Raw genomic sequence first — 25760 nt, 5'->3', positions numbered from 1 at the left:
GTAAGAGTGATAGGAATTATCTTAATAGTCTGGAATTTCTTGGCATAATCCACTACCCATAATTTACGAGTGTATGACGACTTTAGGAGCAACAATAGTGGTCGTAAATTTGAGGCGTGACGTACTGATTAATTCCAGTGACAAATATCTTCCAATATATCCTCACCATCAATCTCTAGTGAATAGTTAATTGGATTTCGTGGCCGGGTCTGATCAAGGTCAAGAGTCCCTAAGATGTGGTAAGGTTGACATTCTAACCAAAGGAAGGACAAAAACGTCAACTAATGAGATGTCATTACTGATTTCTCATTGAGTAAACGTCGCATCATCCTTATTTGTATGAATAGTATGTTTTAAATTTATTTTATGTTCAATTTCCGAATTTGTTTTGTAAGTATTATTTATTTACGTTTTACGTTCCATTATGTTTTGTTTTTCTTGTTTGGTTTCGTTTTTTTTGTGGTGTCATTTGTGGTAAACAAATAAATGTATTTTCTTTCTTTGTTTCTTAACACTTGCCGTTTGGATGATAGTAAATAGTATGATCAACCCTAGAGAGAATTTTAATAACGGTTCATTCCGAGACGTTGAAAAGGACATACGAGCACTTGAGATAGGTTCTGCAGACTCTTAAGGACAATCGATCAAAAAAATACGAAAACTTTCAGACACCGAATCCTCTACATTGGTTTATCTGAACTATATCCACAGTTTGATGACATGCGTCATTTTGCATAAGCGAAATGCGGCCATTAAATGTTTATCCAGTTGTTAGGCCTGTCTCTGAGAAATAAATTTAAAGAAAGTAACATTCCTGGCGTCAGTGGTTTATAAAAATTAAATTTTGTTAAGAAGAATAGTATTTTTATCATGAAAAATAGTATTAATTTTAGTTTTTAATAAAAATATACTGGATGTTTTTGATAGCAGCATTCACACTCACAAACTCATTTGAAAGGGCAACGTATACGCTTTTGTAACAAGACTCTTGTCGATATTCAAAATTTGCCACTTATAAGTTTATATAACTATCGTGAAAAGTTTATACAAAGTTACAAATTATAAACCTTCCGCGTACTTGGATGGCAAAATTCTGTTGGAGTTATCAATTTAGCTCTTTGAAGTTGTCTTTTTCTATGATACCCAGTCGTGTTTCTACTAGTGATATTTTAAAATTAATAATACTTTAAATCATAAACGTGAACAGCTATCTATTTGCGATAGTTTGGCGTATATGCGTAAATAAAAGGTTATTTAATAAAATTCAGGTATTTAGGTTAAATATTTATACAGAATAAATTTATCTTTATCTTTATTTACTCTATCTTCTCAAGGGAATCTGCTTTGCAAATGTATAGTGTTTCGTTTTGATGGTTTGAAGTATAATTTGTTTGACTATATAATTTGATTATGGAATAGTAATATTTTCATTTTTTTTATGATATCAAGTGACGAGACGAGTGAGTCGTGCGCCTGGTGGTAAGCGATACGCCTGTCCATAAAAGTTGCAGTGCCACTCAGAGCTATAATTGCAAAGATCTGAGGGGCACTGCTACTGTGGCCGTCACCCACAACGTGAACGTGACAGAAAGTAGTAATGCGTACATTTCTGCTTGACGGCTAAAATTGCTAAGGTGGCAGTACTTCCCTGGACGAACTCTTTCACAAGCTCTACTGCTACTCAATACTAGCGCTCCATACAAGCAAATTTTCTTCTTAATTCAGATATTAACAAATAAGGTAAATGCAGACATGATATAGAAACGAAATTACTGTCGTGGTGTTGTTAGTTTACCATTAAATTATAAAATTTCAAACTTCAACTTCTCAAAGGTTCCAAAATTTCTAAGTAAAACAACGCAACTTCATGGTAATTCTTGAAGAATGATTATGTTCCGTTAATTATAAAAAATTTTTAGCAAAAAATCTTATATTTAAAAGTTGTATCTACGCATATATGATATTGTTTGAATTATCATCAAACTATGAAAGGCCTAACGTGTACAAGGGGTGACAAGGGACACCCCTCGCAAGATAAGGAGACCAAGCTTTAAGGGTTTCTAACTCGATCAAGATGTGTATATCGATTTCACTGTTGACACTCCCAATTAAATGGCTTTTCGTAATAGATATAGTCCGCAATTTACGAAATGACAACACTTCTAAAATTCGCTCCAGGTACTCCAGGTAATGGAGTATGGATTGTAATTTATGAATTTGGATTGCTTGCGAAAGTTTTGGGGTATAAGTTGTCTTGTTAACAACTTGTTTGTCTCCTCTTATTCGTTCGGAGTATTATGAAGTATCATTAAGTATAAGTGCTCTTTTGCTTTTGTAATCTCGGATATTTTGACGACAGTGGATTAAATTTGCTATCGTGGGGTCCAGAAAAATTTAGATGTAGGACCTATCCTTTATCATCTTTGTATGTTTGGTAATTATGACCAAAAGCTACCATTTTATGTAACTAACAATCAAACAATAACGATTTTGTAGTAGTAGAGCTACTTGTGAAAGAGTCATCCAGGGAAATATTGCGACCATGAGGTCGCAATATTTCGCGATATTTCTGTCGTCAAGCAATAGTATGAGCATTACTGCGTTCCGGTTTTGAAGGATAAGGTGTGAAATAACAAGCATATGGGACTTATTACTCAAATATTTTATATGCCCGTAAAAATAGACATAAATTCAATAAGACAGAAGATATCTATAATATTAACCTTAGAGCTAAGTCGAAACTCATGGTACCACGATTTCGTTTAACCAAGGTAAACTACTCTTTTATGGAGAACTGTGTAAATTTTTAACATTAAGATTCCGGAGCATATATTAAGATTATCATTTCCTAACTTTAAAAACAAATTTTTATTGAAAAGTCATATTACAAAATTGAACACTACGTGTTATATAAAGATTTATGGAAAGACGACATGGCTCCAGAAACCACACAAATTTGATTCAAAGTGTATTCCATAGCATTTAAGTTTATTTGAAAAGAGCAATCCCTATAGCTTCTTGCTCGATCTTCTCAGGGAAATCAACGAAGTGAGAGTGACTGTAACGTTTTCAAGTGAAAATTTATTTTACCTACGGAATAAATTTAATAAGACTTTATCAACTTTTATTTCAGGGTGACGGGCGCAGTCACAGTACCTCTCAGATCTTTGCGATTTAAAGCTCTATGAGGTGCTGTAACTGCCATGGACGAGAGTGTCGCTTACCGCTAGGCGCACGACTTGTTCGTCTCATCACTTTGTATCGTAATAAATTATAATAATAATATCCATACACTATAATGAAGAAGACAATTCGTTTTTTCAACATAATGTGAACAAGACGTGTCCTAATATAGTTCTAAACTCGTTACAATTTAACACACGTGACAAAGCTCTGAGCCATCGACCGCAGATAATGTATTCCTTTGAAATTGTGAAACAATGTGTATCGACACAAAAACTCTCTGGCAATAAGAAACATTTCAAAACGTATCTTCTGTCTGTTTCAAGGTTACGTTTCGAGTGCTATTCGTAATGCCTAAAACAATATGCGATTACGTCAGGTCTGCGAAAAACGTAATTTTTCTTTGTAATTGTTTATTTGACTTATATTCGACCGTATAGAGTCCGTACAGTAAAAAGTTGGGGACAATCACTGACATTATGTTTTTTTTTGTGCCGGTAACATAATCATTATTTAATGGACATGGATTCCATTGTTCTTTTAGTCTTATTCCATAATTACGTACGTGTTTTCTTCGAAAATGTAAGTATTAGGCGTATTTCGCTATCTGGAAATAAAGACGGAAAAATAAGAAGAAAACAAATGTAGGCGCCTTTCATTTCAAAACACTTTTCGCAGGTCTGCGAAAATATTGTGACAAAAAATAAATGTAGTTCCGCATATCTTTCTTTCACCTCAAGGTGAAACATTGCCTTGTGAAAATCAGGCATTTCTAAATTGCAGATTGTATTTGTGTTGAACACTAATACGGTAATTTTCCACGTTACTTACCAATAAATGTAAATATATTATTTTTTTCCGTAATCATGACTTGAAGACTTATCTTTTCTTAAACATTATTTCCTTCGTGCTATAATATCTTAATAGCCTCTAAGCCTACTCACATGGGATGAAACAATCGCATCTCAATCTCTCGAATCATCCATATTTTTTTAAAATACTATTAGGCTCAACTCACACTGGCGCAAAGTCGAAGCGTCGCGTCGCGTCCTGTTTTTCAGCTAAAACGCATGGCGACGACCGCCGTTGCGCAACGACACTCGCAGTAGCGCGCCCGGATAACAGTGTGGTCGGCGTCTGATGTCTTACTGCGCGCAAGGAACGCGCTCGTGCGATTCCATATTCACATAACACAAATTTATATCTTAATTATGGGAAAATAGAGATGAATATGCTATAGGCGAAAAACATGAAGCGTCGCGACGCTTCGACTCTGCGCCAATGTGAGTTGAGCCTTACAGTCCCTCGCGATCGACGAACGCACAAAACGAACGCAGAAGTTTTTGTCCAAAAGTAGAATACCTCAGTGATATGTCTTAATTTGATCCGTCTGACACATGATTGTCCACTGAATCTCAGACTTGACCTCACTAGTCGAAAAAATGGTTTTATTTGTAGTCTCTTCGCTTGATTACGATACCGTCTGTAAAATTTTAATGAGTGTACAAGGTTGCGCCGCCCCCGAGGTCAGCATTTTGTATAAGCATCAATCAAAATTTCATTTATTTATACTTTGTTAACTTTTATTATTACCTATCTGCATTACGCATACGACAGCTAGGTATAATAGGTTCAAATTGCAAAAATTAATAAAAATGTGTATTACAAACCAAGTTTGATTGATAAGACGGATTGTAATTAATACTCGAGACGTAGAGTAACAAAAAAGTTCATGAAATCTGATAGTTTCTATGAGGCCAGATAATTGTCACGCAAATAAAAATGAAAAATAACTAGTTCTTGGATTTTCGCAATTACTACAAATTAAAAATAGTCACAGATGACTGAGATAGTATTACTCATCTAACAGTCATGTCTAATATTAATTTAAACCACCCTATTCTGAACTATAGTTACAAAAATAATTAATTTGTACTAAGTGCCATTTAGCATGTCGATAGCGATCATTCACCCTACCGTATGTTATTTGTGAATGCGATATTCTCCAATATTCCCAGTAACGTGAGAAAGTGTTGTCGTTAGCGTATAATGGTAGAAATCACATTAACGTACAGAATACCTCAAGAGTTGTAAACTTTTAAATAGTTTGATAGGAATTACGCATATCGAGTTCTTAGGTTTTCACAATTGTTACACATAGGAATGAAACTATATTTCCGAATTTAAATCTCGTACTTATATATATTTTTTCAAACAAACCAACGTTTCGGGCCCTTTACAGGTCCCATGGTCACGGTTGACTGAGGTTGTAGAGTCATCAACCAATTATGTATGTTATATTAATGCAAACCACCCCATTTTTTCACTATAGGTACAAAAGTTATTAATTAAATACCTTATTTTTAATTTTACAAAGAAAACATTCCAATTTACGCTATATTATGTTTTAGAAATTATTTTATTTTAATAATATGAATTTTTATTCAGTTAAATAGTTTATTAATAATGGAAATTAGAATACATGAAAACATATGAATTAGTACTGCGGTCTAATATAATATTTAATTAATAAGTTTTATAACTATAGTGAAAAAATAGGGTGGTTTGCATTAATATTAGACATAACTGTTTGATGACTTTACCACCTCAGGAAACCGTGACCGTGTGTCCTGTAAAGGGCCCCTAACCTTGGTTTGTTTGAAAAACAAATATACGCGATTTAAATCCGGAAAAATAGTTTCATTTCCTAAGTAATTAAAAATGTTTCTATTAATTTTTCAAAGAATATGTGTATTTCAAAGAACATTACATTTTTTATGTAATAAATAATCCATTATTTACAGATTAAATGTGAATCCATTATTCCTAATTCTTTATTCTTTATAAGTTCATTTTTTCAATGTTTTTACGTTTCTACTTAGAGTGGTTGCCCGTGTTCCCTTCCCATTATATAAATAAAAGCCCATCGTAATGTGTTGGTGTCAACTGACGCTCAAGTAGTTCAAAAGTTATTTATTTTAGTAATTCTTAACATAAAAGAAAAACCATCGCAATATAAATAATTAGCAAAACCGTTACTTCCAGAACCCGATCCGAAACGCTTAATTTAAAAGTAGCCATTTCTGGCAAAATCATCAATATCAAACTTTATAAAACGAATTAACAAACCCACACCAAAATTGAAAATATTACCGACGTATGTTTGAAAGTATAAAATAAAATGGCTGAATAGTGAATCGTTTTTAGCGTGAAAAGTAGTTAAAAAGATACGAGGATAAGATAAAATTTTCCTTTTATAGAGGACTGTAGTTTTTTATGCGTTTGAAATGAAAAATTGTATTTATATTTTGACGTTTTTAAATTATGAACGAATTAAAGTTATTAAGCACAGAGTTTAAAATAATTATTAATTTTAATAGGAAATAGTAAATTATATAATAATAAATATAATTATAATTTTAATAATAAAAATGTGATATTAACAACATATAAATTTACAGAGTGATATTACGACTCAATTTCAAGAAATGTCAAAATTGCTACATATTCATAGGGATCGGCGATCGATTGCTGATAAATTGCGATTACAGGCTAAAAGTCGGGCCATTGACCGCTATTGACATGACCAATGGCACAAACTATAATATTTTTGATGCTATACCTTGCCCGTTGAAAATGTAAAAGGTTAGGTTAGGTGCCTTACATTACATCAAATCAAAGGTGAACCTTGGTCATACGTGTGTACATATTTTATTAATTGGACTTGCAGAATGATCTTCATTCCCATATTATGCATTTGTAATATATTCAATATTACATATTTCGTAATTCCTAAATACGGTGGTCCTGAAAAGAAAATGACCCAGTGCTCAGAAACCTCATGGAGCTATTCAACGCCGTCATAGCCAATAACACTACTCTGGAGGCGTGGAACAGGAACGTGGTAACTTTGTTTTTCAAGAAATGAGACAAAACCCTCTTGAAGAACCACAGACCTATCGTGCTCATGAGTCACGTTTATCAGCTGTTTTCGAGAGTCTCACAAATCGTCTCGCCGGAAGATGTGACGCTTTCCAGCCACTGGGACAGGCAGGGTTTCTAAAGGGCTATAGCACCGTGGACCACTGTTCGGCAGATTATACAGAAGTCCGAAGAGTATAATCAGCGACTGTATCTAACATTTGTTGACTACGAGAAAGCCTTCGATTCTATGGAAACCTGGGCTCTTATGGAATCCTTGCAGCGATGCCTTGTCGATTGACAGTATGCAGAGGTGCTGAGAAATCTGTACAGCAAGGCCACGATGTCCGTCCAAGTACAAAGCAACGAGACAAGACCCATCCAGCATAGAGGCGTGAGACAGAGATGTTATATCTCCGAAACTGTTTTCAAACGCTCTGGAGGATATCTTCAAAACACTTGATTGGACCGGATTGGGCATCAATGTCAATGGCGAAAATCTCACACACCTTCACTTTGCAGAGGACATCGTTATAATGGCAAAATCGCTGCAGGGTATGCAGAAAATGCTGAACAGCCTTACTGCTGCCTCATTATCGATCGGTCTTCCGATGAATTTGGACAAGACTAAGGTCTTGTTCAATGAGCTCGTCATCCCAGAGCCAATCTCGATTAATGGCGAAACGCTCGAAGTTGTCCGAGAATGTGTCTTCCTCGGGCAAACCCTGCAACTAGGCAGAGACAATTTCGAGCGTGAAATAGATAGGAGAGTGCAGCTGGGTTCGGCAGCGTTTGGAAAACTGCGTCATGTCTTCTCGTCACCACTCCCGCAGTGCCTGAAGACCAAGATTTACAACCAATGCGTCCTACCGGTCATGAGTTACGGAGCCGAGACGTGGAATACGACGGTCAAACTGGCTCACAGACTACACGTCGCTCAGCGAGCTTTGGAAAGGTCTATGATGGGTATCTCGTTAAGGAACAAAGTCCGGAACGAAGTTATCGGCATAAGACTAAAGTTGTGGACATCGTCCAGAAATGTAGCAAGCTGAAGTGGCAGTAGGCTGCCCACATCTGTCGCAGAACCGATGAGCGATGGAGTAGACGGGTTCTGGAGTGGAGACCACGTCACACGTAACGTAGGACGTCCCCCTGCAAGATGGACCGACGACGATTTGAAGAAGGTCGCGGGTAGTGGTTGGATGCGGAAAAACGGTAATTGGGCACTATGACGTACACTTGGGGAGGCTTATATCCAGCAGTGACCTGCAATAGGCTGATTGATTGATTGAAAAGAAAATGACAAGTTCGTTGCTGCTTTTCAAAAATTAAATTTTAAATTAAATTTAATTTTTGCTTAAGTTTTATCAAAAATGTCACATAAAACCGGAACCTGAAGGTCTCAGTATTAAAAATTCCACTGGTATCGCAATGACGTAGGGTAAAGTAAACAGCAAAATTAGCGTGTTACAGGCGACGAAATGAAATACGTTGCGTGTTTGCAAAAATATTTCACGCCTACAGGGTTGCCTAAGCCGAATCTTAGCAATTTTACGAATTTAAAACATTAATTCTTGTAATTCTGTGTTATTGTTATCATTCATAAAAGTTTTGTAACAATACTTTTTTATATAATACTTTTGCGGGATCTAAATATTCTTACTTAGATTTAAAGTTTTTGGTAAAGTAAAAAGATTTGTTAAGACAACACTATTTTTATTTCATCAGAAATTAGCAACGCACAAAAAATAACACTATAATATCCCTGATTAAAAATTCGTGCCGATTATATATAGATTTTGTGGTATGTTTCATATCGGTTTTGATAGTATTTTTTTATTGTTTCGTCTATTATCTGCACACAGGTAAATAAAACCTATGACTGTTGAAAAATGAATAAAACTTATGTACGAAAATTAAATTGAAATAAATGTACGTGACCAATTGTCAACCATAAGGTAGCGCTCATCAGTCATCGGCCCCTTTTTCCGGCTGCGTTACATAGTTCAATGCCTCGTCAGATTCATGTCTCCGTACGACCTTCAACGTTGGTATTAGCTTGGAAATATAGTATACCTATTGGTCAACTATTTGTTCGCAAAATATTACCTAAGTAGATGATTCCATTAATAAGTGTCAAGAGATAACGTAGGAATGGTGTTTTAAAATGTCTATCTGAATGTATGATAGTCGCACTACAGTCTCGACTTCATCAATTCAATTGCTACTGTGACGTCACGATAATGACGAGATCTGTTTTAGAGGTCCACTTCCCCGCGACAATTGTCGCTTCGCCAGATTATTTAAGACAGTTACCGTTTGTTTATTTTTTTCAATAAAAAGTTTCGATGCTGTCTATGCCATGACCTCATTCCTTATGCCTTTGTGTTCCATTAGATACTATCAAAAATTGCCACACAGCAAATAAATTATGATTTTATTATTATTCGTACTACTTACTGTATTGCGTTGTAAGCTTAGGTATAATAAATCTTAGTAATTTGATACTTGTATGAGGGAATTGGTGAATGTAAATCATTCTATACATCGTTGAGTAGGTAAGGAATTAAATTTAGCTATAATGATAATTATGTAAAAAAATCATAAATTCCTTAATTAAAAAAGGTTAAGTGATATGTATCAACATAGAGTTCCAAGAGAGAGTTCCATAGAGTTCGTTTTGTTTTAAGAGTGAATTCAAAAACCATAAAACGAAATATTTCTCAGTTAGCTTTCTACTCATAAAATTATTTACAGTAATTTCAATACATGTGTATCTCTGTGGCGGTTCACATGACACCTGTGTCTACAATTGAATCAAATCCAAATTGGCAGTATTATAAAGCTGTGACGCAGTTAAGGTCGGACGGACAGGTTCCTTTTTGCCATTTTGGCTACGAAACCCCAAACAACATAAGTGTTGAATATCTCCTAAGGAAAAGATAGCAAATAATTGCCACCACAAGCAAGGTCCCAAAGTCACAAACAAAATGTACGGAAGTTCCGAGACTTCCTTAACAAAGATTCATTGCCTAACCACTCATTTTCTGGCAATTTCCAGTCAGACATAGTCTTAATGATTCCTCCGCAATTTGTACTGGCTACCAAACGCCCAAATATTCAATCCTCGCGGCCATCATCTTATTTACTGAGACGTGAATAAATTATTTTTTTATTGCAATGTGTCGGTGCAGTCGCCGAACATTAGTTTGACATTCAAACCATCTAACTGCAGTCACTGGGTTTCCTCTAATGGAATACCAGCTGTAGTCTCTACTCTTAGAGTTTATATTCCTCTGAGTATAGTTGGCGTAGATGTCGTCCGATAGCAACGTTTTCAGTTTTATGACCGTGTGTGCGCGCCAAGGGCAAGGGTACAATTTGTTCGTTCGTTGTTTGCTCAATGAAATTCTTATCTATTTTATTCTTTACTGCTGTGCTTTCGTAAAGTCCCTTTTTAGTGTTTACTTTGTTTTACGAGCTTAAGAGGATAATTCCATTTTGGATATTAGGTAATGGAATATCTAGCATCATCTAGATCACGATTTCTTTTTAACGTACACACTCATAGCCCCGCACTAGGGAAACTCTGTATCGCGAGTGCCATAGACAAACACACATAGACAACCACAAATTACATCCAAACTCACGAGAGAAATAAATATAGGCCGTATAAATATTTCTCCCGGCCCGGGAATCGAACCCGGTTTCTCTGTGTGGCAGTCCAGCAAGGTGATCGTTCGGCCAAGGAGGCAGTTGATGTTTATAATAAGACTAGGAATGATTTTGCATTGAAGGATTATACAATTTTGAAAACAATAGAATACCCAAAGTAATACTATAAATACGAAAATAACTCTATCGGTTACGTTACGATCCTAAACTGTTTTTTTTATAATAAATACCACGACGATGACGGGACGAACAAGTCGAGCGCACGGTAGAAAGCGACACGCCTATCCATAACAGTTACAGTGCCACTCAGAACTTTTAATATCAAAGATCTTAGGGGCACTGCGACTGTACCCGTCACTCTAAAACATAAATTGACAAGTCCTATGTGCCAGTACTAAATCACTTTTGATGAATTTTGGTATAGAGATAGATGGAACCGAGGAGAAGGACAAAGGCTACTTTTTAGGACGTAAAGAGTCTTAAAGGGAGTGAAATAGGGTACGAAAGTGTATAATGGAGAACTAATAAAACTATGAAAATTAGTATAGTACAGTAGGCAACTCGAAATGCTCATTCTATGCAGATGTAGACGCGGGCACCAACTAGTTTTCTATAAATTCTCAATAACCGACCGTTCTTATCTCAAGCACATAAAGTTCAATTTAAAAATTAATTGTAAAGATTGAAGTGCTGTTGACCCTCTAACCAGGAAAACAATTGCAAACGTGATGGCATGCCTGTGAGCATTGAGTATTGGTTGACAGCTGACCCCGCACTAGGCTTAGCTTCTTGCTTTTCTTTACAACAATTGCAATGTCGCTCAGAAATTCAAATCGCAAAGATCTGACGGTTCGTGCCACTGCGTCCGTCACACTGAGACGTAAGTTGAAAAGTCCCATGTGCCTGTAATTTCACTTACACCTATAACCCTTCTAAACCGAAACGCAGTAATTGCTCACATCACTGCTTGATGGCAGAAATAATATACGGTCGCAGTACTGGATGAACTATTTCACTAGAAGCTCTACTGCTACGTAAACTATCCTAGATTGTCCTGTGATGAATCAATTTTAATGAATTTCTTTTGTTCAAAAGTTACATATGCATACTTATATGTATACGTAGGTATTTATGACCATCCCACTACGAAATACCTAACAAAAAAACAAGTCATGCGTTTATCGAAGCATTCTCGCGCAATCTTGGGAATTCCCGCAGCGTATCATGTCCGGTATGCTATGTACAATTTCGTTACAAAAATTTCCTCCTAATCCATACCACGGCTATGTAAATTAAGCCTACGTTTTTTTGTAAATGTTAAATGTTGTAAAAAAATCGAAATAACACGGCGTTTTAAATTCCACAATGAAACTATAGTGTAAGGCCAGCGGTATACCATTATTAAATATGACAGACGAAAAAAAAACTACATTCGAGTTACCTTTGACAAAATTAAAATGAAAATCAAAATAATTTTATTTCTTTTTCTCAAACCTTAAATTAGAGTTACAATTGGATCTTCTTAGTAGGTATCATCTACCCGTATCAGAAAGGCCCGCTCTTCTTCTTTAGTATACAGAAATAAACTTTAATTAATTGCTATAATGTACCAAAAATAATGTGTAAATTTAAGAATTTGTGTTAGACTTAGGTAACAATAATAATATTATAGTTACCTAAGGGTAACGACACACTACATCTAAAATCATCCATTAGGGTGTCCCCAAGGTAATAATAACAATAATATTAATGGAGTGGAATATATGTATGCTCCGTTTCGTCATAGTTAATTGACACCAACCAAATTTGTCAAAGCTTTTTTAGAACTACGCCACTAAAGGTGGTAAATATTATTTTTTTGTTAATAATAATATTATATATCCGTGCAAATTCACTACAAATTGTCTATCATCAAACAATGATTTGGAAATTGGTTGAGGAGCAACGATGTAAATCCGTCTACGAGACATGAGCAAAGGATTAAAAGAACGAGATTTATGTAGTTCTAGTACAGTATCAAGGATGTATTATTTTGTCATAGTAAGGTGACCACGTTGAAGGCTAGAGACGCTCTGGAAGACGTAAAAAGTCATGGTTACGCCACATGAGGGAGTGGACCGGAGTCACGAACGCGGAGCAACTGTTTCATGTGGACGGACAAATTTGCCATATTGACGGCCAACCTCCAATAGTGGAGAGGCATTTTAAGAAGAAGAAGGTGATCACTAGATTGATAGAGTTCATTAGTGGGGAATCTGAAAAATCTTGAGTATTTACCTTAAGAATACATCGTTGCCCCCTTTCCACCTCCACTTATTAGTATATAGAACTTATTTTTACAAACGCCACCCCAAACAACGATGCAATAACTCATTATAGATTGAACTAAAATAATATACATACTGGTCGAGTAAATGTGTTAAATAACCAAAAGCTCTACACAATCATCAATTACGTACTAAAACTCTAAAGTGGCTTTTAGAAGTTCATGTTTATTTCAAAGTAATTTTATATCATAGAGAATGTAATATGTTTATCCACAGTTACCTCACTAGTTCACTTTTTGTACTTTACACTTTTTGTAATGGTTTAAATTTATAAATCTGTAGCCATTGTTCGCCACTCTTGCAGTTTACCTACAATACGATCAAAATAAACTCTTAAAACCATTTGTTTTGATTAAGCAGAAACCGCAGTTGGAACACCAATCAGCGTTTGACGTTTATGGTTTGGTTTTGAAAATTTATTGTGCGGTATACCTCTACTTTTTTAGAATAAGAGGAGTTGTCTTGTGACCATTTTGTACTTAAATTTTTTCCACTCAAAAACTCTCAGTCTTTTATTTTTTTGGATAAAATTTTGTAAAGATGAAGTGCCCTTCATCTTTACCGGGACTTCACGAGCCAAGAGTTTCGATTCCAAAGGGTACAAATAGGTAGTCGGAATCGACGTCCTGGTAATTATTACTCCATAGTTTGTCCGCCAGCTCTTTTCTTGGTGTGTTGGTGTTGGAACAGGGTAAGTGAATTAGGGCAATTTACAGTCTGGGCTCCAGAGTGTCTTTGAGAGATAAGTTTAAAGAGATTCAGGCATTGTTACGTTAACGTCGCAGTGCATTTATCAAAATGTAATTTATAACAAATTTTTTTTATAACAAATAGTGACATACATACCATTAATAATAGCGTTAGAATAATGTAGCTACTCTTGACAGTCGCTTCATAAAGTCTCAAACTCATTTAAAGGGCAAATATGATAAAATTCCGATTGACATCCAAAATCTGCTATTTACGAGCAATTATCCTAAAGGTTATTATTATACAGCTTCTGCGTACGTGAATGACAAAAATCCGTTGTAGCAATACGCAGGTAGTCACGATCTAAGATGTTTAAATTAAATATTGTAATGATAAATGTATTCAAATGTAGATTTACAAAGAGCAACCCCTAGAGTTTCTAGGGGAATCTCATTCTTCTCAGGGGAATCTGCCTTATGAATGAGCGGTAGAGTTTAATCAGTATGACGATTTCAAGCGTAATTTGTTTACCTATGAAATAAAGATTATTTGACTTTGACTTTGTCTCGACGTCAGCACACGTGGCATTCCACACCAGCGCATTAATTAACACGTATAGAATAATTCATGGATATCATCATTGCAGTCAATGATTACATTCGTAGCTATCATCGACTGTCTGTACATCTCACCACACATCTAACCGAAAATTACACGTGATTATACTTTTATCTATATAGATAATAGCTTCATGTTTTACTATATTTCAGTTCTGTAAAAGGCGTCTTTTTTGTTTCAGGTCTAATAAAAATCAACGCACAAAACTCATCTAAATCGAAACTTTGTAGACTTGATTGATCATTGAATATACCTCTAGTAGTAACGCAAGCTATACTGCCGAACGCAATAAATAGTATAAGGTTATTTTAGCTGTAGTTACTTAAGTTTGAAAAGTGGAGAACCCAAGCACTGCCAACGTTACCACCGGAATCGCACCAACTGATAGGTAAGTATTATCGTTTCATATTTTTTTTACTACACCACGTCCTCGTCATCAATTCAAATTCTGTTTTGATCTTTCATTTCTCAATATTATATATGCGTGTTTTGGAAAATCAATAATTAATACACGAGTACATTTCTACAAAATTTCAAAAATCTTGGCAGTTCCTTCAATAAATTAACACTTCTAGAGCAGTTTTACCAAAGGAAATGTCTGGAAGTGAAAGATGAAACACAAATTTCTAATACTTTCTTTCTTCTAAAGCCATCACTGCAACAAGTATCATCAAATTCTTCACAGAGAGCTAACACTATGTAAACATATCCAAATTCTATTTTAATTAATGAAATCTTCAGCAAGTAAGATTAATTAGCAATTTGCATCCTATTCGTACACATAGATTTAGTCGACTAACATATTTTTATGGGCCGAGAAATGCAGAAAAAAGACTAAATTTTCTCAATTGACGTACATAGTTCAGTGGTAGATCCTTACTCGACGGCAAATATAACTTTGTACTACAGTACATGGTGGAATCTCTGGAAATCCTATAAGAGCGCGCTATGTCTGTGCTGCCAGTCTAAATTTAATATCAATTTGCAAAGAATTACACCTGACTCACAGTGTCTTTTGAATATGTCAGCATGTATAAATTTGATAGGAATTATACAAGAAGATGAATCGTAGAATAACTAAATATAGTAAGGATAAGGACTGTTACGAAAGATGACTCTTAGGTCAAAAACAGGAAAAACCAAATAAATAATAATGCTTGAAAAAAGCACTTTCGTCTTTTTCTCTCTCTTGTACCTAAACACAATAATGCTGAAAATATAAAATTCATCGTAAGACATTGAGTCGAATGATGAGTCGAGCAACAACGAAGAATAGGTACTGAAGTAAGAATAGGCTATGTCTTATGTCATAATCTTTTTGACCTTACGTTAAAGTTTTAGGCACACATCTAGCCATTTCAATGTCACATAAAGTAGTCCTTTGGAATACATAACACGTATATGGTCGCCTAAGCTTTAACAATAGTAGTGAGTCACCACATTTATTAACGCGGATTCGGCTTGAATCGGTCAGAAAAAGCCCATGCAATAACAGCGAAAAACTCAAAACTACCGCCGACGCAAAATTTGCAACTCCCTTATGCGTAATATTTGTATAAAGAGGATACCTAAAATCTCACTAAATTTCTACAATAATAATCTCACAAATCTAGGTAACATTCCTTATCACACAACAGACGTGACGTATCGCAGTTCATTATCTCGACAGGGTAGGCACGATTTCGAAGATTTACAGGATAAAAGAAAGAGATTTGCATGTTATTTAACTATTAACTCAGCTAGGTGGCACAATTTGATAAACAAAAAGACGAACAAGTGTTACTAAAGAAGATAACTGTGTATAATGGTTGTTAATATTGATAGAAAAATCGAATAAACACAAAGAAACATTCCTTTGATCCGACTGGACTTGTACCAGCGTCTGCCGCCTCAACGTGGCTACCGCTCTGCTAATTGAGCTATGGATCGAATCAGCAGCAGATCTTACAATTCTATTTGTGCTTGTTGCGAATCTTTGCATTGGGTTTAAATGACTTTTTGTAGCCACGTTGTGGCGAGCGATACTGGGTCTTAATAATAACAGACTAGTGGAGTATTTACTAAAAAAAGATGAATACCATAGCAGTAAAAATATCAAGATATTCGATAAAAATAATAGTTTTTACTGGTATTAACAAGAATACAAATAGGTATTAACATATGTTGGTACTTGGTGCTTGGTGCAACGGGCTGGTGTTCGCAACTCGGCGACAAAACGCCTATTTTGCGTGTGGATGTAGTAAACATATATTTTAAGGGTTTAAAAGAAAAACAGCTGCAAATTAATTAATCGGACCGTAGAGTCTCTAATACCTATTAAGTTTTGTTTACTATAAAAACACCAATTTCAACGTCTATAGAAGCTAAATTTTTAGAACTTTGTTGTAAGTATATATATTCAGTTTACGAATATGTGTAAATTATGTGACATTATAACATAATCTTGCTCATAATTATAAATCCTCATAATGTTTTATTACTTTCAAATTACGCATATATCTGTTACAATGTGTAACACATATCATTTTATAATTGATTCTAACATGAAAATATGAAAACGCTTTATTATATTAATTATCGGGTTTATCTTCATTGAAAGACAAAATGGAACATCATATTTCAAATCAATAGTACATTTCAAACAAAATTCTACAAATTAATGACGAAGAACCTAGAAACGTGTCGTTTTGTACGAAACGTATGAAACGTGTGTAAATAGGCAGATGTAAATACCATTGTGACAGACACAAAAGCAAAGTCTTAGGGCTACAGCTTCTTTTTTTCATACTTGCTGCTCAATAAAATTGAGACTAATATTGTCAAACCCGAAACAAAACCTTTTTCAAAATTTTACTTATTGTACGCAACATCGTTATGTGGATTTATAATATACCTCTTTAAACAGAATCCAGTTTACTCACACAGTTTACAGTTAGATCACGAAAGAAAAAAAACAGGCCTTAAGCCTCAATTACTATGAGAACCGATGTCGCCAAACAAAACCTTGATATTGATCGATCGTAGTTTCAAATTTGAAAAGAAATAACAAATTCTGGATTTTTAATATAATTTAAAATTGAACCTGTTAGCATATCGTTGAAAGTTTAATATCATCAATACCCATTATTACAAATTACAACGTTTGATAATAATATCAAACGTCGTAATTTGTAATACATTTCAATATGAATTGAAATTTCAGTCAATGTACTGCCATCTAGCGATTAATTCCTGAATGACGACGAATTGGAGTTATTAATTTAGTTCTCCGAACAAGAAGTGACCTGGGGTTTACTCCAGGTCGCTTCTAACAAAACACTCTTGTAACAAAAAATTATTCCGACAAACAGAAAATTGAAAATTTATTAAAATAAGACTTCTATAAAATACCACCAATAATTCTAATAGTTTTGGTGAGGCTATCATTTTCGCACTCCAAAACAGCACATTAAGGCATTTTGTAGGATTTTAGAGAATTTGCACGAAAGAATGACACAACCATACCACACAAAGCGAAAATGGCGGACTAAGCTCAGATAGGTCTTTCGAGACCTATGGTCGGCACGTGTCAAACGGTAACTAACCACTTCTACTGTATTTATTGTTCTGTGGTTTGCCTGTATCTACCTACATATGACCTGGATTACGAAATGAGGGTAGTTATTTTGACCTATTTGCAGAAACAATGCCTTTGCTGAAATGTTCGCTAAATGAAAGAATTTTTTGGTCTAGAAATGGAATGTAACATAATGAATGTTACTTAGAAAATTGGAGAAAAGTCCAAGTAAATCCTCCAATCCCCCTTTATTAGGCCCTTCAGTTTTTGCCCGGCTGAGATATCTCTTAGATTTAATAGAAGTGGACTTATCTGTTGGCTTCTTTTTATCTGTTTAAGTTGTTAAACATCACAGAGTAATTTCTCAAATTGGTACAATCAACTACATTTTTTAAACAGCAAATTAGTGATTTAGGTTCCTCTCAGATTTTCAAGATAAGTATATTTTTAGGAAATGAAACTATTTTTCCGGATTTACGGTTATACGATTGACTCAACCGTGACTATGGTCGGTTTGTTTGAAAAAACAAATATACGCCATTTAAATCAGGAAAAATAATTTCATTTCCCAAGTATATTTTTACTCTAAAATGGACAAAAATGCAATATATATTAAACAGAAATAAAATACCGAAAAAACTCCATGAGCAGCATTAGGACACAAAACGATAGTATGTAATGTAGTCACAAATCAAATAAAGTAATTATAAATAAAACCGTTTGAATATTCATTTGCACGTCAGTTTCAATATAGTCCGCTTGTCACATCTAACAATAGTGTGAATTAATACTATGTTAATCATTGCACATTGTCACGGTGTTCTCTGAAAGTAAGTGACAATAAATATAATGCATTCAAAATTTTGTTTTGTTGTGTAATCCCCGACCCAAATGAGCTATTGATTTGCGGTGGTGGACCTCTGCCGAGAGTAGTGAACACCCTCGCCTCTGAGCGAAGCCAAGCCATCGAGCAACTACTACTGTGTTGCGATTTATCGTTCAGAGAAGCCGCACTAAATTAAAGGATCTGTAAAATTGCACTGCACTAATACAATGGATCTTAGTTAAAGTCAAAGTCAAAGATCATTTATTCCATAGGTATAATAAATTTACACTTGAAAACGTCACATTTAAGCTACTGCTCGTTCTCTACGCTGATCTCCCCTAGAAAAACGAGCAAGAAACTCTTGGGATTGCTCTTTTAAAACAAACTTAAATGCTATGGAATACACTTTGAATTCTGGAGCCGTGTCGTCTTTCCATACATCTTTATCTAACACGTAGTCTTCAATTTTGTAATATGACTTTTCAATAAAAATATTTTTAATGTAGTTTTTAAACTTAGGAAATGATAATCTTAATATATGCTCCGGAATCTTATTGTAAAAACGTATACAGTTCCCTATAAAAGAGTCGTTTACCTTGGTTAAACGAAATCGTGGTACCATGAGTTTGGACTTAGCTCTAAGGTTAATATTATGGATATCTTCTTTTTTAATGGTATTATGTATATTTTACGGGCTTGTAAAATATTTGAGTTGAATGCTAGTTCCCATACCAAAAAACTATCTAGATCTACACCGATACCAAGAATTGATTTCGTCCCCGCTAAGAAAGTAACAAGAAACTTATAACATGTTGAAAGATTTTTGCTGAAATAATGTTTCTTTGAAATGGGTAGTTATGGTGTCCACTAAAAAAACTTTGAATCATTGTCAATGGGCCATTCTGTATACCTAACGTTTTAGGCATTTCTCGCTATGCCTTTACAGCCTTTATAAACTTAATTTTACTAAATAATACATACTTATTATTTCGATGAAAAATTTGCAAAAACATATAAGACTTTTATTCTTTTGAAGTAATTCTGCAAGTCAGTTCATTAACACTTTACTTGTTTCTGATTTTGTATTAATATGTTTTTATCGTTTTCAACCGTACATTTTTGTGAACTTAAAGGGTCTAAGTATCAATACAATCTAATGAGATATTTACCATATATATGTATGTACGTTGTTGGCACACAATACGTTATTGGAATGCTACACAACATGTATTGTAACTTTACTATAATCAAAAATTATCTATATAACATTATGCATTAATTTCATAAAGAATATAGTAAGTAGATCAAATTATTGAGTTCTTAGGTTTTCGCGTTTGTTACACATAGGAAATGAAACCATTTTTCCGGATTTAAATCGCGTATGTTTGTTTTTTCAAACAAACCGACGTTTCGGGCCCTTTACAGGTCCCATGGTCACGGTGACCATGGTGAAATGGGTGAATGGTGAAAAATAGTTTCAGATCGAATTATTGTGAACATTTGCAACACTCAAATAAACCTTCTTAGGAATGAGAGTCAAGTTTGTAAATAACTTATGAGAATAAATATAAACAAAAATAATATTTACGGTTAAGGGAACAGAATAAGTCTGTAATTCACAAACCACAACCGTAAAGTAAATATATATACAACATTGTGACGTTTTGCGCCAGAAATTTTATTACGAGTTAGCTTCTAAATACCTTACCGGTATTTTAAGATCGGCACAGCGGAAAACAAAGATTAGTGGAGTAAAATTGTTATGATAGCGATTTCCGTTGATAACTCTGAGAGATCACAATAGATTGCTAGTCCCTTAGAAATAGAGCTGCACAGGCCCAGAAGAAGCCGCCCTAACAATAATTTAAATGAGATTTTGTTGCTCATGAATATAGATAGCACAGGGTCAAAGCACTGCAGTGGATTTTTAGGTGTCGAACAATGTTATGTTATGACATTTAACTTGAAATTTAATGTTAGTGGTCGTAGCTACGAAGACAAAGCTGCTGTGAGCTTGGGGATACTGAGCCAGCAGCAGTCTTTTAAGAGAGTCACCACACTTACTGATAGGGATTTGCATTAAGCCGGTCAGAAAAATCTTTTTGTCATGTAATAAGAGTGTAAATAGGTTGATCAAATTTCAATAATTCGAGCATGATCAACATAAGAATAAGTAACGCAGTTTTATGTGCTCGACTGTCAATTAAAATTATCATTTATTAGTATACGAATTATTCAACAATGGGATAAAAAAACCAGTAAATAGTTACAAATATAATTACGTTATTTAAAATTGAAGTACCTTTTTTGTGTTCGCTTTGCTGTATTGGACAGTAGCCAACGGCTTTAACGATGATTCAATTAACTCAATGAAAAGCTTAAAGCAGCCACATTGGGTTATTCAACATCAGTAACTGCCACAGAATGTTCAACCAGTGGAAATAAAGTAGATACATATTTTATTTATCCAAGAACAAAAATAAACTGAGAGACATGAGACATTTAGTAGTATTAGAGCTCCTTGTGAAAAAGTTCGTCAATGAAAGTACTGCCACAGCGCTATTGTGCTCCAGTTTGGAAGGGTAAGGGTGCTGGTGAAATTACAGACACATGGGACTTGTCAACTTATGTCTCAGGGTGACTGACGGGTGCAGTGGCAGTGCCCCTAAAATCTTTGCGTTTTAAAGCTCTGAGTAGTACTGCATGCAACTGTTATGAATAGGCGTGTCTCGTAGCACCAGGCGCACGTTTTGATTGTCCCGTCACTAGGTATTATAAAAAAAATATTTTATTGATTTGTTTGATAAGTAATATCAAACAAAATAACTAAAATTAAAAGAATGCTTACTAATTCAATTTACAATTTTATTTGCCTATAAATTTATTATATTTCAGTTAAAATGGTTACGCCTTTTTAATAAAGTATAATATACCTAACTACTATTTTCAATGATAGAATAGATAGATTTTCAAAGAAGAAAAGGCGTAAATGTGAAACTAGAAAGTTTACGAGACTGCGAAAAACTTAATGTAAACGTTTATGGTTCATATTCTTTTTATTTTTCAAAATTACCATGAGACGTAGACATATTAACTAAAGTAACGGATAACCCACATATAAGTCGAATTTTGCTCAACATGTTTTAAAACAGTCCGTGGCCCATAATCATGAGATTCCGTGGCGGTGACTCGGCGGTGACCTGATAACCCGGTAACTCAGTACGGGTGCAGTCGCAGGCGGCGGCGGCGAACAACTACCCTCGTTTGCTTCATTCTTATTAAAATCATACGCAGGATTACATACTAAACTATCAACGTCACTTTCTAAAATCTCATTTTTTATTTTTTTAACCTCAGTAAATCGTCATGATAGCCTCCGCCCGGACTAACCCAACACTATTATCTTTTTTAATTTTTTTTTGAAAATTTTCATTTTTTATATAAAAAACAGATCGTAAGAACTTGAACATTTAACCCAAGCACATCTATAGATATTTTTTTTATAAAATTGGCTTTTACGCCCTTTCTTTTCCGAAGAATGATACATCAACGACACTCCCGCCTTTAATATGGCACTGGCTCTATAAAGCGACTTTACTAGAATCATTGCGACACTAATGTCGTTTGTCGACAGGCAACGCCGTGTGAGAACCACACTACCTAAATTGTTGAACTCAGTTATTATAATATAGGCATAGGCAGCTCGAATGACTATCTGCATCTATACAGGAAATTTTATTCAGTATCCGATAATTTGAGCTTAATGAAGTAATCATTTGAGTAATAAATTTATAATTATGTTATTATAATTGAGTAAAGAAACAAAATAATTGATAGCTGGTATTGGAAGCGGCACTTTTATATACGTAGGTAATTAACACGTACAGTCAATCTCTTTTAAGAAATGAGGTATTAGACTAATTTTTTTTCAACTACGTTTTGTGATATCTTAATAAACACTAAAGATACTGCAATAAACATCAGAGATATTGTATATGGTTAATAGCAGTGGTAGATAACTTTTAAGGTGTTATTTGGCTGTTACGCCACTAAAATCTATCCCCGTTTCCTTCTAATCCTGATTCTTTAAAGCTTGCAAAAATTTAGCTTACATAAAAAAATTATTAATTTTTTTTCAAAGTATAACTTTCTAGGCGTGAGCGAATAGGCATTATTTAGATGTGCATACTCCCTTGTCGGGTGGCGGTCAAATGCGCACTTATTTTTTTTAAATAAAATAAAACAAAAAAATTGATTTTGTTTTCGCATTTAGCCTTCAATTTCTATTCATTTTTAAAGCTAGTAAAATGAATTTAGTTTTTAGTAATTGTAAAAACCACTTGTATTCTGTGTATTGATGTGCCATCCTTTTAAATTATTATATCCATTTTCTTTAAGAGTTTTCCTTGTATATAAAAGAATTCATATACAAATCAACACTCTTTACAGATCAGCATTAAGAGTGTAAAATGATATTTTGTTTTCGCATTCAAAATACATAGTTTGAACCAGCAGATAAAAGCGTCAAGGTTTGCACGACCTTCCAATTGGTCATTAATGCGTTATTATCTTGTCGAGGTCAGATTCGTACAAACAATTTAACTTTGCGCACGTTAGTTAGTTCCTAGATCGATTCGAGTTTTTCTAATTATGTAACTTTCTCTTTTACGAACACTTAATATTTATAGGGAAAAATTATTGTGTTTAAATATACACAATAATTTTTGTGTATATGTATACACAATAGCTAAATGAAATGGATGTAATTAGGTGCCCGCAGTGAGGTGCCTAAATTGTGGCAAATTATAAATTGTGCGAGTACGTGTCAAGAGCCTCATAAGTAAAATTAAGCAGCTTTTAAAAATGTCAGACTTAGAGAAATTTCCTAAGAAAGAATTCATTATTCTGGAAGGATAGAAAAGCACTCGAACTTTCAAATTGTTGCAAACAGATGTGGTTCGATTCTAAAATGACATAATATCAATGTAAATCAGGCTATTGAGGGCACTCGTAAAAGACAATCAGTGCAGTCGTTATTCTGGCGAGTGTCAGTGATCAAATGAGCATTCTCGTAAAATTGCTTATCAACAGATGGAAGGTTCTCGTTTTATTACATTTGTTTCCTTTACTTTTCTAACTCCTCTGTTTATTGGCAGTGCAATACAATTTCACTTAGATGGCTGTATAGACAACAAGAAATGATAGACAGTTAGTAGCAGTGAAGCTCCTTACGAACGAGTTCCTCCAGGGAAATACTGTCACCTTACATATTTCTACCGCCAAGCAGCAATGTAAGCATTGTTGCGTTTCGGTTTAGAAGGATAAGGTTGCTGGTGAAATTACAGGCACATGGGACTTGTCAACTTATGTCTCAGGGTGACAGGCGCAGTGGCAGTGTCCCTCAGATCTTTGTGATTTAAAGCTCAGAGTGGCACTGCAACTGTTATGGACAGGCGTGTAGGTTACCATCAGGAGCACGACTTGTACAGAGCACTCTAGTTACCCGCCTGAGCAGGTTCCACTACCCTACCACGTGCTACCACAAAACAACACTATTTCGTCTTCTTCTTATCGAGTAAAAGGTAAAAACCGATTAAAAACAAGTTGGTGTTAAAGTTCTTTGGCCCAGTAAGTAGTCACCTCTTTGCCCCTATTCGTTGTTCTGAGCAGGTATTCAACAACAACACTTCTGTGTTCCGAAATGAAGGGTAGATACATGTAACGCCATCACAGGAACGGGAGAATTGAAGACCATGTCCTACGGTTGGCAACGCGTTTGCGACGTTAAGGACGTCCTTAGTATCGTAAATATCTAGACGGCAGTAACACGACGATGAACCATAAGACTATTCGCCGGTGTAAATACCTTTAAAAAAATTAAATTTTAACCTATACTCCTACTGTACCTATACACAGTCGAAGCAGATTGAGGCGATAGTAATAGACTTAAAGATTAAAGGTATTACCTATTTCTACTGGTACCAATTCCGGTACTATCAAGCCCAAATTCCGAAATATAATATAATATAATAATATATAATATAATTTCAAGTTCAAAACGTACCGGATCGCGTGCTAAAAGCCAGTTCAATCGAATGATATGATTGCATAATATGGGAGCAAGCATTTGCGTGCACATTCAACCTTGCCAGCGTTATCATGCGCTTCCCGGGCCGATGTCTGGGTGACCTTTGTATTCGCGGCTCAGAAACTAGGTCGTCGGCATCTGACCTTTTTGTTTGTATTGAAGCGGATTGAAAAAGACAAGCGATTTAGTCCGAACAGTGGCGGAGACGCACGAGGCTATTTTCGTTGCAACGGATTGCAGGGTGCCTAGTTATCACAGCTCACATAACACGAGCCGCTTGATTCTTAACTCTCGATTGTTTTCTCAACTTTAGACAAACACTTTGTTGGTTACAATCATTCTAACAGCTGTAGATAATACTAATTTTATTAAAATAGGTCCCTAATTCCTATATTTCACCACGTAGCCGCTTTTTCAAATCGTAATTTTTTCAGCTTCAGAAAACATCACCGAACGTCAGGTAATTGTAAGAAAAGCTTTGATAGCCAATCATGAATTGAACGGTTAGGTCATTAAGGCGAGGCTTGTCAACAAAATAATGTAGCAATTAAGAAGGTCTTTTAAATACGCACAAAAGTTAACCCGATGGTCGGGCGGCTTCTTTACGCTTCGTTGGTCACAATCACAGCTCTTAACGGTCCTAACAATTACCGTGGCGATCAATAAAATGAATCTGCGTAATGGTTAGAACCACATCGCAATGTATTTCTACGAAGACTTAAAGTTTACAATTAGATAGTTTCCTAACGTACTTAAATTTTACGCTTTATATGAATTACATACCTAACGGTTTACACAATTAGTGTCCTTATTGTTTGGAACGAACACGTATGTATTTTTCTTAATTTTACCTTTACTCTCCACGTATATATTTTA

The 25760-nt window shown here is 34.9% G+C and overlaps 1 protein-coding gene across 1 annotated transcript in view; it reads left to right on the top strand.

Annotated features, from left to right (window-relative positions):
• The window catches only part of LOC113237650 (ecdysone receptor), a 278190-nt gene that overhangs the window by 10089 nt on the left and 242341 nt on the right, over window positions 1-25760 (top strand). The window contains exon 2 of the mRNA XM_026474261.1: window positions 14596-14802. The gene's annotated coding sequence lies outside the window, so the exon portion shown is untranslated. The remainder of the gene's footprint in view (window positions 1-14595; window positions 14803-25760) is intronic.

This window comes from Hyposmocoma kahamanoa, unplaced genomic scaffold (assembly GCF_003589595.1).
Source record: "Hyposmocoma kahamanoa isolate Upper Pololo Valley unplaced genomic scaffold, ASM358959v1 93, whole genome shotgun sequence".
In the NCBI taxonomy this organism is placed as follows: domain Eukaryota; kingdom Metazoa; phylum Arthropoda; class Insecta; order Lepidoptera; family Cosmopterigidae; genus Hyposmocoma; species Hyposmocoma kahamanoa.
This window is presented reverse-complemented; position numbering and strand designations above follow the sequence as displayed.